This window comes from Cervus elaphus, chromosome 24 (genome assembly GCF_910594005.1).
Source record: "Cervus elaphus chromosome 24, mCerEla1.1, whole genome shotgun sequence".
In the NCBI taxonomy this organism is placed as follows: domain Eukaryota; kingdom Metazoa; phylum Chordata; class Mammalia; order Artiodactyla; family Cervidae; genus Cervus; species Cervus elaphus.
In genome coordinates this window covers 43090574-43110728 of record NC_057838.1, presented here as the reverse complement: position 1 = coordinate 43110728, position 20155 = coordinate 43090574, and the positions used below count along the sequence as shown (strand labels likewise).

At 37.7% G+C, this 20155-nt stretch overlaps 1 pseudogene; it reads right to left on the bottom strand.

Moving 5' to 3' along the window:
• Positions 1 to 4181: 4181 nt before the first annotated feature.
• Positions 4182 to 4580, bottom strand: LOC122682682 (annotated as a pseudogene).
• Between the last annotated feature and the right edge of the window lie 15575 nt (positions 4581 to 20155).

Below are 20155 nucleotides of genomic sequence, written 5' to 3'. Positions count from 1 at the left end.
TCCCTAAATTTCTCTTACCCTCAGATTCCTAACCTATAAGATGTGGACAGTGATAGTTCCTAAGTATTGTTGTGAGGATTCAGTTCAGTTCAGTCTCTCAGTCATGTAGTAAGTACCTAGAATTCTAGTAAGTACCTAACCATGGGTATTAATATGGCTGCTAAAAGACAAGTATAAAAAGCATTCCTCTGGTATGTAATTGTGGGATGAATGAATACATCTAAAATTATCATAAAATGGCCAGAAGTTTTGGTTCAAAATTTATTTTATTGAAAGTGGGCCAACTTTATTCCAACTTTGTACTCTTTTTTCCAAAAGGAGGCTAGGCAAGAAAATGTGGATGAGTTGGGATAAACTATCACCTGCTTATAGGGGCTTCTTGGTGGCTCAGATGGTAAAGAATCTGCCTGCAATGCAGGAGACCTGGGTTTGATCCCTGGGTTGGGAATATCCCCTGGAGGAAGAAATGGCAACCCACTCCAATATTCTTGTCTGGAGAATTCCATGGACAGAGGAGCCTGGTGGGCTACAGTCCATGGGGTTGCAAACAGTTGGACATGACTCATGAACTAACACTTCATTGCCTGCTTCTAGAAAAACTACTCAAAAACTTCTTTAATTATCTTTATGTAGAGCATAGTGTATATATTTCCATTGAATTTTACAACTTTGTTTACTGTCTTCTAGCTCAAACCCTAACTTATTTCTAATAGACCCCTAATCAGGATGTCTTTGTATTGGCAAACACTGGGTGTGAAGGCCACAGTCACTTATACTAAAGTGTTTGGAATTACTGTGGCAAATTGAAACTCTAAATACAATTTGTGTCATTAACCTCTCAGGGATTATATTTTTGACTTTCTCTTGTGTGACATATATCTGGTCACATATTCACTGTGAACCAGTGCTTAAAATGCATAATCCTCAAAGGTTACTAGCAATTATTTAAAAGACCCCATATTCATCTCAAAACCGAGAACTGGGAGATAAGGTTTAAGGAATGGCTGAATAGACACTGGCATAAACAAACCATTTCATAGTTCTTAAAATAAAGTACTTATCGAGCACAATTTTATCTACAAAGCTTGAGAAATGAATTTATTAATCCTCACAACATTCCCTGTATTATTATCACCACATAATAAATATGGAGTGAGGGGTTGAAAGGTTAAATTATGTCCCCATCCCCACCCCCATAGGGAACTTAGTATTACTTTTTAATTGAGTTGTCTGTTTTGTTTTCCATCTCTAAGTTTGTGTCTCTTTTGCCAAATTTAACCATTTGTGGATATTTTTGAATATAGAATTCTTGTAGAGTTGATTTTGAGACTCAAGTCCAGATCAAGTTAGCATCTTGCTGAATCCTCTTTGGAAAGTGCAGGGCTTATGAGTCATTGCTTAAATATATATTATATATATATTTTTCATGTTCTTTTCCATTATGGTTTATTATAGGATGTTGAATATATTTCCTCATGCTATTCAGTAGGTCTTTGTTGTTTATCCTTTCTCTATATAATAGTTTGCATCTGCTAATTCCAAACTCCCAGTCCTTCCCTCTCTCAGCTCCCCCACCCCCTTGGCAACCACAAGTCTCTTCTCTGGGAGTCTGTTTCTACTTCATGGAAGTTCATTTGTATCATATTTTAGATTCCTTGTATGTGTACAAAAAATAGTATAATGAGCTCTCATATGTCTACCACTGTGCTCTAGAAATAAAATATTACCAGAAAAAGCAGAAACTCTCAGGATCTTTGCTTCTACCTTGTAAAACACCTTACTGTGAAGTGTGTCAATGATCATTCCCACATCCCACGTCTATCTTTATATTATACTGCATACATATGCATCTCTGAATAGTATAGATTATTATGTTGCATGTTTTAAAAGTTTATATGACTGGCACCATAAGGTATTTATCTTTCTGCAACTTGTTTTTTTCTTTTTTTTCCTCAGTATTTTATTTTAGGAGATTCCACCCTTGATATATGTGGCTCTGGTTCATTTTCATTGCAGTTTAATATTTCACTCTGAGTATGCACACTTTTTTAAAATTTCTGTTGATATTTAAGTGATTTATATTTTTTGAATATAAATACTGCTACTATAATGGTACTTACATATATTTATATATGATGTGAGACATTTCTAAGATATATTGCAAGGAGGGAAATTGTAGGATCAAATGGTATGTACATTTTAAACTTTTATTAACTATTGCTAACTTTTTCTGTAGAATGTTATACCAGTATGCATATTAATAGTATATGGGAGTTCTGACTGCTCCATATTTCATTATACTTGGTATTCTCAGATTTTTATGTCTGATGGATTTAAAATGGTACCTTGTTATGTTTTACTTTCCATTTTCCTGATTACTACCAAAAAAAAAAAATCTTTGTAAGTGTTTTTTTTTTTTTTTTTTTTTTTTTTTGTAGTCATTTAGGCTTTGTACTCTGGAAATTGCCTCTCTGTAGCTTTTGTCCATATTTCACCTGGATTGTCTTTTTATTGATTGGTAAGTGTTCTTTATATATTCAGGATATCAACCATTTGTCAATTATACATTTTGCCAATATTACTCATATCTTCTTTAAGCTTGTTCTTCAGTGCATTCAGGTTAAATTTTTCTAAAATTCTGAGCATGGAAAATACAAGCATAGGTAATTTTGCCTCCTTTTCTCCTAAAGTTTTATTTTCAAACATTTTGCACGTCTTAGTTCTGCTTTGGCACATATGCTTCGTCACTTCGGATTCTTGCTCATGCTGTTTCCTCTGCTTAAAGTGCATGTACCTGCTCCTTGCTTGGCTAACATTTATCCGTCTTGATGGCCCAGTCTTTCAGCAAGTTTTTCCCTCCCTGCACCGTGCCTTGCATCTGTACTTGCACCATTCCCTGTGCAGACTGGGGAAGAATTTTTAGGTTTTCTCCTCCCAGAAATAATTATCATGAAGAAGAAAATAATGTCTGATGGGTTTGCCACCTAGTCCCCTAGCTCTGGTAAGATCTTCCTGAATGGCCTACCAAGAACACTTGTCTACAGATTTTAGGTCCTATATAAACATTCTAATTAATTTAGCCTCGGCAGCATTTTCATTGAGTTCCATATCACCATGGTCTTTTGGACCTGCAACATTGATTCCAATTTTCAAAGGCACTTATTCAATTGAGACAAAAGAGCTCCAAATGCAGATTTGGAAGTCTAGACAAAAATTCCACAGCTATTTTCCTCCATTCTTTACCAGATATCTATTCCAAATGGAGCTCATTAAACAACTTTCTATTTCCTACCTCGTGTGAATCTGCATTTGGGATACGTGTCAATTTACTCTGTTTTCTTTCTTTTATAAATGACCAGGACCTGCACTGGGACATCTATTATTGTGAGGCTGGGATTTAACCCAACTAAGGGGAGGAAAAGACCCAACATACCTAACTGTGTATTATTTACATGTTTCAATATTTAATTTCCTGTCTCCATTACACACATTTTAGTATGCAGATTATTTGCCCAACATGATTTATCAGTTCCTTGTTAAATCATATTCTCCTTGGGGTACATATTGTTCATATTTAGAAATTCTTATTAATTTCAAGAATCACATTGTTTATCCAACAAAAGTATTACAGCTTTGATAAAGCTTTTAAAGTGTAACATGTAAATCACTATTTTCTCACTTTCATAAGCAGCTGAATTTTTGATCTGGTGGATTATTATGGTTTAGAAGATACTTAGTCTTAGGGAAAATGCACAAGATGGTGCAGTCGTGTGTAGATGAGGTTATTTAATTAGAACTGCTGTTAATGACAAATTGCTATCACTCTAGCTACCCCTCCTCCAAATTGCCTTTCTTAAATAGATAAATGAGCATCACTTCCCAATGTTGTTCTAAATAAGATGGGACTAATATTTAAAGCTATAAATGCTACAATAACAAATGACAGGATGGAAGAAGTAGATGAATATTAAGTGTTTGTAATCACTTGTTTTCTAAATTGCATCTTGATTGTGTTACCTGGGAGACTATTAGGGGCATTGTTTAATGAAAAGAGAACTTAAGGAGTTTTAAAAGATGATTTTAAAGTAAAATAAAATAAATATGTCTTAATGTCTTTGTGGAAAAAAAAGTAACTTTTTATGAGTTATCTTTTTATGTAATAAAGCTTTTTCCTTTTTTTTTCAAAATGTAACATTGGTGGGACCTGTTCTTGCATCTTTACTAGCAGCTGGGGCATCTCCACCCATGGTGTTTCTGGCGTAAATTACTTGAACTCTGTGCTTTGAAACCAGTTTAATAAGTCCTTTACTAAGGGGTTCCTGAAAGGTTGCCCTGGCCAGGGAACCACGATCTTGTCTCTCAGAGACAACATCTGGAGTTATAAACTTATAGTTGGGAACTTCTTTACAGAGTTTTGTCATATTTGCTTTGTCAAACAAGACTAGGTTATTGAGCTTGTCCCAGACTTTGCCTTTGGACTACTACTTCTTTTTGGCCTTACCCCCAGATTTTTTCACTGGATCTTTGTCTTTATTTACCAAGTTTCCAGCATGTTTCTTCTTGTTGTCCTTGGGCAGCATAGTGAAACTGGGAGAGCAGCTGCAACCCATTAGTTAGGTTTTTATGTGAGACAATAAGCGGTGTCTACATAACACGCTCATGCTTTACTAGCACTTTATATCTGAGTAGTATCTTACTTTACCTTTTCCAAACATTTTGATATCCACTATTGCATCTTCTCCTTCCAGTATCTCTGGGATGATAGAATGCCTCATTTGACAGAGGAAAAAACAGACCAGAAATGGTTATGTGTCTTGAATTAAACTGAAAAACCATTAATAACAAAACTAAAATTATAATTCTTTGGTGTCATACATAATGCCTTCCTGGAAATGTAGGCAAAATGGAGAAGATTGAAAAGTTGACTACTGCTTGTAAGTTATGAGAGTTTATAATACAAATTATGACATTCTGGCAGCGTTCCAATGCTAGAGTATTAGAAATAAATGATCAGTTTTCTAATTACAGTCATTGGTTTCTCTCTTTGATATATTTTCAGTATTTCCTATATGCTCTGAAATTAGGTCTTTGCCTTCAGAGTTAATATACAGCTAAGACCAGTGAGCATTCAGTTGAGGTGAAATGCTGTTTAGTGATTCTATCTTTGTCTTACTTGAATTAAGGTGAGCAGATCTACAATTTTTGTTACCGCCATCAGCATTTCATCTTTCTCTGCTCCTCTGTCTTCTTAGTAATAATAAGGTGAGAACCAACCTTCCCTGATGGCTCAGTTGGTAAAGAGTCTGCCTGCGATGTGGAAGATCCAAGAAACAGTAACATCTCTTAAATCAGTGGCTATGTACTACTATCCAGAGAAATGTAACTGAATCATCATGAAACTGCCACAGATGTTTGCTCGTCGCGTGATGTAAAAACACTTGAACCTGGCATCCAAACACTCTGTTGAAATCGTCAATGTCTAATGCACTGACATGGAAGTTCTATGAAATTGGAGGACAATGTGTAATCAGTTCTGTAGGTGCCTCTGGAGTTTTTCTGGGAATCTCAATTTGTATTTTAGTGGAAATGCCCGTGGAGAAGCATCTCCTTTTCACGTCCCTACCTCTTTTCCAGATCCTTCCTCTCTCCTTGACAAGTGAGCTGGGGGCTCTGTTACACAAGGTGAATTGAGCAAAGGAGGAAGAATCTTTTCCTGTCTCTGTATGAACAGCTCCAAGTTCAAGCTCGTAGTCAGTGGGCTTGGAGAGGAAGGCTTCTGGTTGAAAGAACTGCACCTTGTCTCTGGTCTCTAAAAGCTTATGAAGTGGTCATCAGGAGATGACCATCTCTTTCTGGTCATCAGGAGAAAATGGGCATATGGACTGAAAAGTAATGGGTCTATTTGGTTGTTCCTTAGACTTTTGTCAAAGGTTTCTCTGCTCCCATGTTTGATTTGGCCCTGAGCTCACTCTTTCCTCTCCCTTAAGTACTGTGTGTATCTCTATTGAGAGACACTATGGTTAAACAGAAGCATGCCAGCTGCTTTGGGAGCCAGTTTGGAAAACTTTGGACCAAAAAAGATTTTTCTCTTTCAGGGATCACAAGCTGAAATGCATAATGAAATAAGAAACATAAATTAGTAAATAAGGCTGAGGATGACAATAGATGGTGATAAGGGCTGTGGCAAACTGGCATGGCCTCATCTAAAGTCATGGTTTGATCTTCACTCAGCTTCAGCAAATTGGTATTTTCTTAAAATGCCCATGGTTACCTTGAACCTCTGATTTTATTCATCAGAACCTAGAAATTTGATTTTTTTAATGTGACAGCTCTTGGTTGAACAGATAATAAATAAATCATCTGGTAGGCCATACAAAATATGCCATATTGCCACTGCCTTTTTCCATAGGTATTTGGAGACCAGGTTGAGGGAGGGAAGGGAGGGAGATGAGCCAAAGCCCATGGAAAACCTGCCCAGTTAACATATTGTTTTCTATACCCACACTTATGAAATTCATTACAAACCAAGTGATTTCCTGCCATATAGACATGGCAGAGCAAAGCCTCTTACCCCAGCATATGCAGAATTTTGCACATCTCTGTGTTTTCGTGGGGAAAATGTCCATGACATTCTCAAAAAGTCTGTCAACCTAAAAGATTGTGAATCTCTTCTGTCCCATCCTTGACAAGTTTGTCTAGTTTCTACCTGTTCCTCTAGGGACAGGGAACTTACCACTGTGCATTCCTGTTAGAAGCAGTCTGAAGATAGGAAACTTCTTAATAGCAATTTTTTTTTCTCAACCTTTTTGTTATTGGCAGCTGAAAAAGTCACCTAATCTTTAACTAGGAAAATGCACTTGAAAAAATAGTCTTAGAAATTAAGAGGTTGCTATAATTTCCTGTAACTATCACCCATTCTTACAAAAAATGAACATTATTAAATTGTGATAGTTACTAATGGAATTTCTAATTCTTTTACAATTAAGGTCATTGAATCTTTATGTCTTGACCTTCATTCTGAGACGATTTACATGAAAATAAGGACTCCAAGTTTCCTCATGTTCCGTTGCTTCATTTAAGCTTTTTTCTATCATGATTTCTAGAAATGTGAAACTGGAAATGATACTGGCAGCTGTGGTAGAATGGAAAATCTTAAAGTCAGAAGATACTGAATTGATACTTCTGCTGCTCTTTCAGTATGTGATGTGAAACTGGAAGTATTGGTTTCCTCTTTTGAATGTGAGAGTCTGATAAAGTCTCTACAAGTAGTGTGGGAAAACAAATATGAATAGGCAGTATATCACAGTGTAATAGAGTGTGGCCACGCACAGCCCTTAGCATGCGGCCTTTGTTGCCTCATTGCCAGGTGAAGGTTTGTTGTTGCTGTTGTTCAGTCACCCAGTCACAGCTGACTCTGCGACCCCATGGACTGCAGCACTGCCAGGAAGGTTCAGTTCAGTTCAGTTCAGTCACTGAGTCATGTCCGACTCTTTGCGACCCCATGGACTGTAGCATACCAGGCTTCGCTGTCCTTCACCAACTCCCGGAGCTTACTCAAACTCATGTCTATTGAGTCGGTGATGCCATCCAACCATCTCATCTTCTGTCATCCTCTTCTCTTCCCACCTTCAATCTTTCCCAGCATCAGTGCCTTTTCGAATGAGTCAGCTCTTCGCATCAGGTGGCCAAAGCATTGGAGTTTCATCTTCAGCATCAGTCCTTCCAATGAATATTCAGGACTGATTTCCTTTAGGATGGACTGATTGGATCTCCTCGCTGTCCAAGGTACTCTTAAGAGTCTTTTCCAACACCATAGTTCAAAAGTATCACTTCTTTGGCGCTCAGCTTTCTTTATGGTTCAAATCTCACATCCATACACAACTACTGGAAAAACCATAGCTTTGACAAGATGGACCTTTGTTGGCAAAGTAATGTCTCTGTTTTTTAATAAGCTGTCTAGGTTGATCATAACATTTCTTCCAAGGAGCAAGGGTCTTTTAATTTCATTGCTGCTGTCACCATCTGCAGTGATCTTGGAGCCCCCCAAAATAAAGTCTGTCACTGTTTCCACTGTTTCCCCATCTGTTTGCCATGAAGTGGTGGGACCAGATGCCATGATCTTAGTTTCCTGAATGTTGAGCTTTAAGCCAACTTTTTCACTCTCCTCTTTCACTTTTATCAAGAGGCTCTTTAGTTCTTCACTTTCTATCATAAGGGTGGTGTCATCTGCATATCGGAGGTTATTGATATTTCTCCCGGCAGTCTTGATTCCAGCTTGTGCTTCATCCAGTTCAGCGTTTCTCATGATGTACTCTGCATATAAGTTAAATAAGCAGGGTGACAGTATATAGTCTTGACGTACTCCTTTCCTGATTTGGAACCAGTCTATTGTTCCATGTTCAGTTCTAACTGTTGCTTCTTGATCTGCATACAGATTTCTCAGGAGGCAGGTCAGGTGGTCTGGTATTCCCATCTCTTGAAGAATTTTCCAGTTTGTTGTGATCTACACAGTCAAAGCTTTGGCATAGTTAATAAAGCAGAAATAGATGTTTTTCTGGATCTCTCTCGCTTTTTCAATGATCCAACAGATGTTGGCAGTTTGATCTCTGATTCTTCCTTTTCTAAATCCAGCTTGAACATCTGGAATTTCACGGTTCACATACTGTTATCAGGAAGGTTACCTTGGGACTATTAGTGGTCATATTCAGCCACTGGTTGACTTGGTAATGGGCCCCTCCCCCAAGTGAGCATCTGTCAAACAGTGAAGGTTAGTGGTCCCGCTCAGCCACTGGTTGGTGCTGCAGTGGGCCTCCGAAGCGACCAACTGTTAAACAGGTACCTACTGGGCTAGTCTGTCAACAGTCAGCAGAGCTGTGGTCCTGATGTGGAGAATAAGGTAAGAGATGGATCCTGGCCTCTCCCTAGCTCTCTAGCTCACCGGGCCTCTAGCCAGTGGGTGAGCTGAAGGCCCAGGGAACAGGATGGGGCCTGTGTCCAGCAGGATTCCAGAGCCCCTGCCAAGTCTGCCCACTGGCTGGGCCCAGACCTTGAGGCCATGGTGAACCTCTTCCCCATCCTCACCTCTGAGGCCTAATGGCAGCAGTTGTCTGCTTGGAACATGGTCTGTGGGACTTGCCCCCACCGTGTGGGTGGCCTGAGTAACCTGAGGGCCTGGTAGGTCCTGGTTGCCTGGCTCCCTCAGCGATGGTGGGGCCTGAGGACCGGCCCTGAGGGAGCTGCTAACTGAGATCTGTATCCTCTCAGCCAGGAACCTGGGCCTCAGAGGTTGAACGTTGTTCCTTGAGATCCTTGCCCTTTCTTGTCAGAACAGAGAGTAACTTTTTTTTGGTGGAGATTTACGGGATCATTTGTGCCCTGACCATGACTCACCTCAAGGACAAACGCTCTCACACCAACTGAGCAGTTTGCAGCAACTTACCATACCCCTCCCTCACCTTTCCTATGAAAGGACTTTTCTGAAAGCTTTTGGGTAGTTTGTGGTTTTTAAGGCAGGAGCCATCTATCTCCTTGCAGGGCCTTCAGTAAACCTTTCACTGTTTGCAACTCTGACGTGTTGGTGTTGTTTGGCCTCACTGTGTGTCGGGCACGGTGATTTCATTTCACCAACTGTAGGAATCATCAAAATCCTGATTTTCTTGGCTGTGCAATTAAGTACTAGTTATTTAACTTTTCTTTTATTTAAGCCTCAGTTTCTATATCTGTACATTGAGAAATAAACAGTGCCTTTTAACTGTTAAGTGAGAGTGTGTGTGTAAAGAGTTTGCATAATACCTGACATACAGTATGTATTTAATTAATGTTGACAATTAATGTTTTGATGATGCTGATCAACATAAAAGCACTGGGTAAAATGTAACATTTAAAACTATTGTGATCACTCAGACCTTTTATTTTCAGTATGGAGACAAGGGTATGAGCAATCCCATGGTAGGAAGAGCTGGGTCAGGCTGTATTTGAAAGCATGAGGAACCTTTAACAAGTGCCAATTATTCTTTGTGGCAGGGAGCTTAAAATATTTTTAGAAAATCTTTAAAATAAACAGATACATTGAGAAATAAAATGAATTGTAAGGAGTTTTTGGATGCAGGAAGAGTTTCACAGAAATTTTGGTAGTACATCAAGCCATATGCCAACACCTTGGGTGCTTATCTTTGACTGTGGGTGGGTTGGAAAGCCTGCTTTCCAGGTTCCTGTTTTTCAGATATGGGGTCCCAGTGGGAAATAATCTGACAACTTTATGATCTTGTTCCTTTCAATGTGAGTTACTGGGCAGCAGACTCTTTGCTGTAGGTTCTCAGTATCCTGAATCACATGATGAGTATATAAAATGTGTGGATTCAGAGGAAGAGCAGAAGGAAAAAGAATCAATATTGGAGAAGTAAATAAAAACTTGTCTACCCAGGAGAGGGGGGCTTCCCTGGTGGCTCAGATGGTAATGAATCCGCCTGCAGTGCAGGAGACTAGGGTTCAATCCCTTAGTGGGAAAATACCCTAGGGAAGGGAATGGTTACCCACTCCAGTATTTTTGCCTGGAGAATTCCATGTACAGAGGACCCTGGTGGGTTACAGTCCATGGGGTCGCAAACAATTGGACATGACTGAGTCACTAACACTTCTCTAGGAGAGTGACTCAAACACTTCTCAAAGTTCGTTACTAGACCTAGAATCTCAGAGAGATTCTTGACAGAATCAAGGGGAATGGAATCCCAGTGAAAAAGATAAGGTGAAATTCTAAGGACGTGGTCTTTCCTTGGACTAATTCGCTTTGCTTTCCCACTGTTTAGGAAAGAAGTTATTGCTTTTATACTTTGTTAGAGGTAAAAGGGATATAAGACAGCAGTTATTTTTGCCACTGGCTTGCCTGCCTTTGTTTGGGGGTGCGCTATGGCAGAACAATGGTCTTTGTTTCAGAAATTATGAATCAGAGGAAGCTGTCTGTGTATTGCATAATTTATACACAGTACTTGTATAGAGAGTACACAGAACCGTTTTATTGGGGGATTGAATATTTGAGGGATAAGAGCACCCCTCCCCTGAAAGGGCAAAGACCCTGACATGTGACTGCTCCCTTCTTTTCAGTATTTGAGTGGCATATCGAGATCTTTCCAGCTCGAGGTGCATAATGCATTGTGCAGGCTGACTCCCATGTGGAAGAGAGCACACAACTTCCTTATGCATGAGGCATTTTTAGCAAATTGGACCCCATTTCAATCTTGATGAAACTTGATGACATTTCCAACTTACAAGTGCACAAAATGAAAAAGCAAATTTTTAGCTATTTATGTGTCAGAACATCAAAAGCTCAAAAGCCATAATTAAGGGTGTCAGTGTGGCAGGAAGACCATATTTCTCCTCTTTTCAGGGGTCTTCTGGATCTCTCCTCAGAGGTTATAGACAAGCTTCTGTTTCCCTTGAAGACTTGAATCAAACAATTTGGATTTCATGAACCCCACCTGGGAAGTCACCACTCAACTTCCAACCCTGTCATGTCCATATTTAGTGTTTTTATTCATTTTTTCATAAGAAGAGAAATTTTAGCAACCACTAGATAGCTGGTGTTCCCCATTCCTGAACAGTTTTTCTGTGCTGCTTTTTGGAAAGCTGAAGGCAAAATGTAAGAAACAGTGATTTGATGTTATTTTAATTCCTTTTTAATTTTATGTTCATATTACATTCAATTAACTTCCAGATTTTCAATCCTACTAAATATACTAAACAATGTGCCCATTTAATAAATAGATGGACATAATATATCTGGGCATAAATATATGTCCAAATAAATGGAATCAAATGAATATTTAAAATTTAATAAATATCCATTTAAACATTTGGACTGGAGTGTCTAAACTTCCATTGTATATATTTGTTAAAATGCAGATCTGATTCACTGGGTCTGAAGGGTATACTGATATTCTGCATTTCTAATAAGCTCCTGGGTTGAACCATGCTGTTGGTCTCTGGCTCACAGTTGAAGTGGCAAGTCTTCACATATCTTCTAACTAAGGGATGAATTTTAAAATTCAGCTGTGGTCATTGTGATGATCAACAGGTGCACTTGTCTGGGATATACATATTTTGGTTAAGAGAGCCTTTGAATTTTATAACAGAAATACTCTTAAATTTAATCCCTAGTACTGCTGATGCCTGTTAATGATTCACGAAAATCCCTGCCTAATAAGAGCTATTTTCCTAAGAGCTCACATTGAATTGCAAATACTACATCCAATCTGAGTGACATCCACAACTCACTTATATAGCCTGAGCTGCAGATAGAGCAGCTTCTCTAAGTGTTGGATCCTGTTTTGTGCAATGCTTTCTCTTGAGGGCTGCATGGAATCACAACATTGAATAAGGCACATATCTGCCACCAAGAAGCTTAAACTCCATTGTAAGTGGAGTGAGGAAGACACAGTGTATACACATGAAAACTAGCATGAAATGGAGATTATTTAAGGTGATGTGATAAAGACCCAAATTAAATGTTAATTGAATTCAAGGGAAAGAAAAAAAGCTCATCTGATGGCAGAGCTCAAAAGAATCCTTATGGAGAGGGTAGCATTTGAACTAAGACTTGAATTATGAGATTGGGTATGTAGAAATGAGGCTGTGAAGTGTGGACTGAGGTGAGAATATATTATAGGGAGAGAAAGCTTGAGAAAATAGATGGTAGGAAAAGTAGCATATGTGTCATAAACTGGGAATAGTTTCATTTTGGCTGAAATGCGGATTTCATGCAGGGATTATGGTTGACAGTATCCTTGGAAACGAAAGTTGGGTTTACAAATGGAATGACCTCAAAATCCAGTGAAAGATGTTTGGGTTGAATTTTAGTAGTCACTGGGGAGCTGTTTTTTTACCCAAGCCACTTATTCTCATTTCCCTTTCAGAACTTCTTTAGTCTTATTCATTTGAACTACTGTGTGTGTGTTTGCGTACGAGTGTGTATGTGGGCAAATAGATGCTCTAATTCTTCTCAAATATATTTTTCTTTTTTAAAAGTTATCAGTTTGAGATAACTCAAATTTGAAATAATAACTCAAATTTATTTTGATAGTCTGTAAATTAAGAGATTATGAAAGGAAGGGATTTGTCCTGGGAATCAACAGGATGTGATGGATGGAAAGAAGAATCCTATGCACTACCTTTTGAGGGGTGACTGTCTCATAAACTGTAGTGAAGGGAGAATCCAAAGATGTGGAGTTTAGCTGGGAATTATTTGAATTTATGCCTCTTAAGTTGATGGCATCCTACAGTATATTGGTAAAATGAGAAGGGCAAAATAAACCTGGTACATCTTCGTGGATCATCAGTTTCACTCAATCATAATTTTACACTACACTATGTAATTTAAAGTCTTCTAAAATATTTTAGAAACAATTGTATTTATCCTTTATACTAGTAATTAACAATAGTCTAAAATAAATCAGAAGTATCATTTTAGATTTACATGTGTTTACCTCTTATTTTTTACATTTTAGTGTTTACCCATGCTGGTTGTGATAGACTGTTCTAACTAAGAGCTCTTTCTCAAATACACACACACACACAGAATTTAAGAAGGATATTAATCCCTCTGAATTCTCAGTTATTCATTCCTATTTCTCTTGTAGAACTGCTGTGTCTTCTCTTTGCATAGTGTGGAATCCAGCCACTTTATACCTCCCAGGTTTAGGTACTGTACATTCAGCCACATGTAAAGACTACCTTAGCTTCATACCATTTCAGTTCTAATTTTCCAAAAAAGAGTATCTTTTTGGCCCAGCTTGGATCAGTGAAAAAAAGGCTATTGAGGACTTGTTCTTGTGGAGATGGGAAAGAGGTGGTGAAAGGCAGTTCCCAGAGAAAGAGGAAATTATTGTTTTCTGGGCAGACACCTGAAGAAATACCACCTATCTGTAGAGTTGCAAGGAAAGCCCTTGGGTGTGGCAGGACACCTCTACCAGAACATAAGAAATTAGTAAACAGGAAGAAACCTTTCTTTGATCAAATTTAAGACCCTTCTGAAGCCATTTGCTCATAATGTCCTTGGCTTTCCTGGGGACCTCTACTCCTCGTTTGATCAAAGTCATGTCTCTTGGTTTAACCTTACTGATAAATCACCAAGCACTGTGCTATTGATTTTAGATCTTTATATAACACTGTGGTGTGGGGACTTATTGTTCTTAATAATACAAGGAACAGAGTTAATGAAGGAGTTTTTCTGACCTCACATGAGAACATATGGATAGGCTGGATAAAATTAATGATAAAACATTTTATAGCTGAGTTTAAAAGATGGGGAAAATACCCAGGTTACAGGGATTTATAAATAGGGGGAACTCTATCCAGTGTAGTTAGCAGGATAGCAGTTTGTATATAATCTTTAATGACAAGAGGCTGGATTCTTAACATTGATGGGGGACCTTAGTTTAGGCTCCCCACCTGCCAAAACCCCAAAACTATACCATGAAGTTGTTTTTATGACACATAGTACATAGAACTCCCATGGAAAAATAATCTTAGCTGGAGCTCTGTTTGCAGTTAAAAAAAGAAAAGAAAAAGGAAAAAGACAAATTACATAAGGAAATGACCTATTAATGGAATAAACTGATTCTACAAACAGGAGGATTGATACTGAAATGAATCTGAGGTTATAAGGAGGTTTTATACAAGTAAGTTTAAATTGATTAAAGACTTCTTGAATGAGGAGCGACTGTATAAATTTAATAATAGGCAATTTTGATTTCAAAACCAGGAGTTACATAAAAGAGGAATACGGTCCTATAATAGACCTCAGTGAGTAAGTAAAAAAGCAGATTAAATATATGGGAGATGAATGGTAGGAAGAGAGAGAAGTGGGACTTAAAGACATTATAGCAGTTGCTATCCTGACGGATTAAAAGAATTGTAAAATAAGGTAGAGACATTAAAATACATGGCAGAGAAAATGAGACAGTCCAAGAAATTTACTGGATTTTCTAGAAGGAACTAATATAGTGATTGGGAGGTAAACTATTTTATATTTGGTTGATAATTTTAAGTATAAATGAAAGACATGGATCTCCAGATTGAAGAGTTACAGTGAATCCTAAGCAAGGTAAATAAAAGTGAATCAACATCTAGAAATATAATAAATAAATTGTGAAACACCACAAATAAAGTGAAAGCCTTATAAAGAGGTAGAGAGAAAAGATAGATGACTTACAAAGGAGCAGTGCGTTCACTCAGAGTAGAATTCTCAGCAGTAGTAACAGGTGTCAAAAACAAAAAACAAAAAGAAACCCAACCACTAAAGTACCTGCAAAGTCCTGAGGGAAATAATTATCAACCTACAGTTATGAATCCAGGTCACATGCTGCTCAGGAGTAAAAGTGGTAATATAAAGCATGTTTCCCTCATAGAAGCTTGCCAAATAGTAACCAAAAGATGGGCTTCAGGAAGAGGAAAATGGAAGCTCAGGAGGAAGGAAATAGTGGAACAGAAGAAGAAATGGTGAACCAAGATGTGGGAAATGGTGGGAGTTACCTGAAAGGATATTGATTTGAGGGTAAAGACTAATATGATAAAGAGTGTAAAACAGCATCAAGCTGCCATATTCCACAACAGAACAAAAATGAGCAGAATTTAAGTATTGGCCACATCTAAAACTTTTCCATGCTTTGTTAAGATAGCATGGTAAAAATTTAACAAAGAATTTTCTTTATTTGGGAGGGACAAAAAGAAATCATGGTAAATATTTACAATTTGAAAAATACAGTGGGAGAAAGAAGTACAAATATTTTATTTATTTATTTATTTATTTTTCATTTATTTTTATTAGTTGGAGGCTAATTACTTTACAATATTGACGTGGGTTTTGTCATATATTGACATGAATCAGCCATGGAGTTACATGTATTCCCCATCCCGATCCCCCCCTCCTGCCTTCTTCTCTACCCGATTCCTCTGGGTCTTCCCAGTGCACCAGGCCCAAGCACTTGTCTCATGCATCCCACCTGGGCTGGTGATCTGTTTCACTTTAGATAATATACATGTTTCGATGCTGTTCTCTCGAAACATCCCACCCTCGCCTTTTCCCACAGAGTCCAAAAGTCTGTTCTGTACATCTGTGTCTCTTTTTCTGTTTTGCATATAGGGTTATCATTACCATCTTTCTAAATTCCATATATATGTGTTAGTATGCTGTAATGGTCTTTATCTTTCTGGCTTACTTCACTCTGTATAATGGGCTCCAGTTTCATCCATCTCATTAGAATGGATTCAAATGAATTCTTTTTAATGGCTGAGTAATATTCCATGGTGTATATGTACCACAGCTTCCTTATCCATTCGTCTGCTGATGGGCATCTAGGTTGCTTCCATGTCCTGGCTATTTTAACAGTGCTGCGATGAACATTGGGGTGCACATGTCTCTTTCAGATCTGGTTTCCTCAGTGTGTATGCCCAGAAGTGGTATTGCTGGGTCATATGGCAGTTCTATTTCCAGTTTTTTAAGGAATCTCCACACTGTTTTCCATAGCGGCTGTACTAGTTTGCATTCCCACCAACAGTGTAAGAGGGTTCCCTTTTCTCCACACCCTCTCCAGCATTTATTGCTTGTAGACTTTTGGATAGCAGCCATCCTGACTGGCGTGTAATGGTACCTCATTGTGGTTTTGATTTGCATTTCTCTAATAATGAGTGCCACAGTCATCAAGACAGTATGGTGCTGGTACAAAGACAGAAATATAGATCAGTGGAACTGAATAGAAAGCCCAGAGATAAATCCACGAACCTATGGACACCTTATCTTCGACAAAGGAGGCAAGGATATACAATGGAAAAAAGATAACCTCTTTAACAAGTGGTGCTGGGAAAACTGGTCAACCACTTGTAAAAGAATGAAACTAGAACACTTTCTAACACCATACACAAAAATAAACTCAAAATGGATTAAAGATCTAAATGTAAGAACAGAAACTATAAAACTCCTAGAGGAGAACATAGGCAAAACACTCTCCGACATGAATCACAGCAGGATCCTCTATGACCCACCTCCCAGAATATTGGAAATAAAAGCAAAACTAAACAAATGGGACCTAATGAAACTTAAAAGCTTTTGCACAACAAAGGAAACTATAAGCAAGGTGAAAAGACAGCCCTCAGATTGGGAGAAAATAATAGCAAATGAAGCAACAGACAAAGGATTAATCTCAAAAATATACAAGCAACTCCTGCAGCTCAATTCCAGAAAAATAAATGACCCAATCAAAAAATGGGCCAAAGAACTAAACAGATATTTCTCCAAAGAAGACATACAGATGGCTAACAAACACATGAAAAGATGCTCCACATCACTCATTATCAGAAGTACAAATATTTTAATAACCACAATTCACATAAATGAATCAATTTTCCAGTTGATGGTCTGATATTTATGTTGCTTTAAAAAATTACAGTTATATACTCTTTCAAAAGATAGATGTTGAATACAAACATAGTTGGACTTGATCTCTTTTTAATCTTTGAAAGTCTTAAGAAAGTCACTAAAACTCCATTTTCACAATAGAGTGGCCAAAACTCACACACACCCATATTCTGGGGTGCCTTCTATGAACAAGAAATAATAGCAATTGAACATGGCCGGATGTAGGATTCCAAGTATTTTTATGTTTTATAATATCAAATTGAAGAACTTCTTGCTGGTTGGTGTTTGCCACAGGATTAGTTTTCACAGATTGCTTAGAGTAAAGCATATGAAGGGACATATACATCTCCTTTCAGAACAAAATGGACACATATAACAGCATATGGTAGGGTTCTTTTAATTAGGAAGTTTTACTGCACCATAATGATAAAACAGAAATTTAAAAGGCATGAAGACATTAATTATCTGTGATAATGTTATGACATAACTCTCTTGTTTTCACTAAATCAATTTCTCCATGTTATTAGGCTGTTGATATTTTGATCATGTACATAATTTTTAAAAGCTAGAGTAAATAATAGGCCAGGTTATATTCATGTAACTGCACACAAGCCAAATTTACAAACAATTACCAAAATCAGTATATATACAGAGGCAAAATTAGATGAACTGAATAAGCAGATTATCAAGTCACACTAAGTTTTTATCTCAAGACATTATTATTTATATTTTACTTGACAACTGATTCAACTAATGTAGGAAGAGCTGGCCCAGGGGATTTGATCTAGCACACTCATAAATGAAAAATGATATATATGAGTTTATCTCCTGCTATGAGTTCTGGAAGTGAAATATGGTACACTGACACATTATTATAGACTGAATGTTTGTCCGACCTGTCCATATGTTGAATCTCTAACTCCTAGTATGATATTTGGAGGTGGGGTCTTTGGGAGATAATTGTGTTTAGATGAAGTCATGAAGGTGGAGTTCCCATGATGGGATTTGTATCCTTAGAAGAAGAGGAAGGGAGGTCAGAGCTTCTCTTTCTTTGCCTTGTGAACCCATGGTTGGAAGCCAGGAAGAGGATCTTCACCAGGGACTGAATCTGTCAGTATCTTGATCTTGGACCCCCATGCTCCAGAACTGTGAGAAATAAGTGTCTGTGGTATTTTATTTTAGCAGCCTGAGCTGACTGAGACAACAGGGCTCCCTGATGAGGTTGGAATGAACAGGTAGATTAAATTGAAGGCACCAATTCATTCATCTCAGTTTTATACCCACTATAGGAGATTGTGGGAAGAAGAATTGAAACTTGAATAGCCTGTGAACTCCATGAATATAAATCTCTGATGTGTGCTGGTCTAGTTGTGTGTGTTCCTGATGAGAATGTTTAAAACCAGATCTTACCTTATATTTTGTTGAGTGTTACAATGAGTAGGTTACCCCATGTTTCTCAACTTGTTGAACTCTCAAGAGGAATTGAGGGGACATCTAGATCCTTTTTTCATAGCTGGATGTTCCTTTTGGCCTCAGGTAGAAAATATTGGGTAATCTTCTTTCTCAAACTAAACCTCTTCGTAAATACAACAAAATATAAATAAAAATTGAAAGGGAAGTGGTCAAACAGAAGTTGTTTATGCAAACGGGCATCAAAAAACATGAATCAAAGGCATTTTTAGTAGCTTTTGTACTTAGAGTATTTGTCAAGGCACTCATTTAAGCTATAGTGGGTTGAGTCATTGAGTTTCACTAAATGCCCACAAATACATTTCAGTGCTCATGGGTGCCTCTGTTTAGTGTTTTTCTCATTCATACCTCTTAACCAAAAAATGAAGTCAGGGAAAAGTAGAATTTTTTTAGAAATCAAGACATTGGGAAAAGATTTTTAAGAAAATATCTTTGACAAAGCCAAGTAGAAATGATGAACAGTGATCTCTGCAATAAAGAATTTGAATAGTGTTTCAAGTATAATATAGAGTTCAAAGTATCACTATATGTAAAGATGTTAATTATGCAAGTGGAGACTTTAACTAAATATTCAAATATGATTTAAAAGTAGGCTTACTTTAGGAGATTCTTTTAATGTTGGCAGGTAGTGCTTTTTCATGTTTTTGCTGAACACTTTCATAGTCACCAATGATAATCTTGTCATATCAATGAAACTTAAGTTAATATTTCTCTAGAGATAGGGAGAGAGAGAGCAGTAAAGAACAGAACCGTGCAAATCATATGAAGAATTATGGAATCAAATATACAGTGCTGGATTTGAAAGAGACTAAATTTCACATAAGACCATAATTTCTGTTGATGTAGGTCAACTTTGACAAGATTGGAGAAGATGCCTTATTACTTCTGATTATTCGTTACAACAATTTGCTAGTCATTAGCTCCTGTTTCTTAAGTGATTGCTCTGTGCCAGATACTGGTCTGAGAGTTTCAGATATGTTTATTGCCTTAGACAGCTCAGAATCCATGAGATAGCTACTATTGCCATCTCCACTTCCAAAAAAAGGAAATAGAAGTCCAGAAAAGTGAAGTTAAAGCTTTTTGGTAATTGGTCAAGCATGAATTTGAACCTGTGTCTCTTAGACCCTAAGAACCATGCATGTAATTGCTACATTATGCGTGCTAAGTTACTTCAGTCATGTCAGACTCGGCGACCCAATGGACCGTAGCCCACCAGGCCTCCTCTGTCCATGGGATTTCCCAGGCAAGAAAAATGGAGTGGGTTGTCATTTCCTCCTC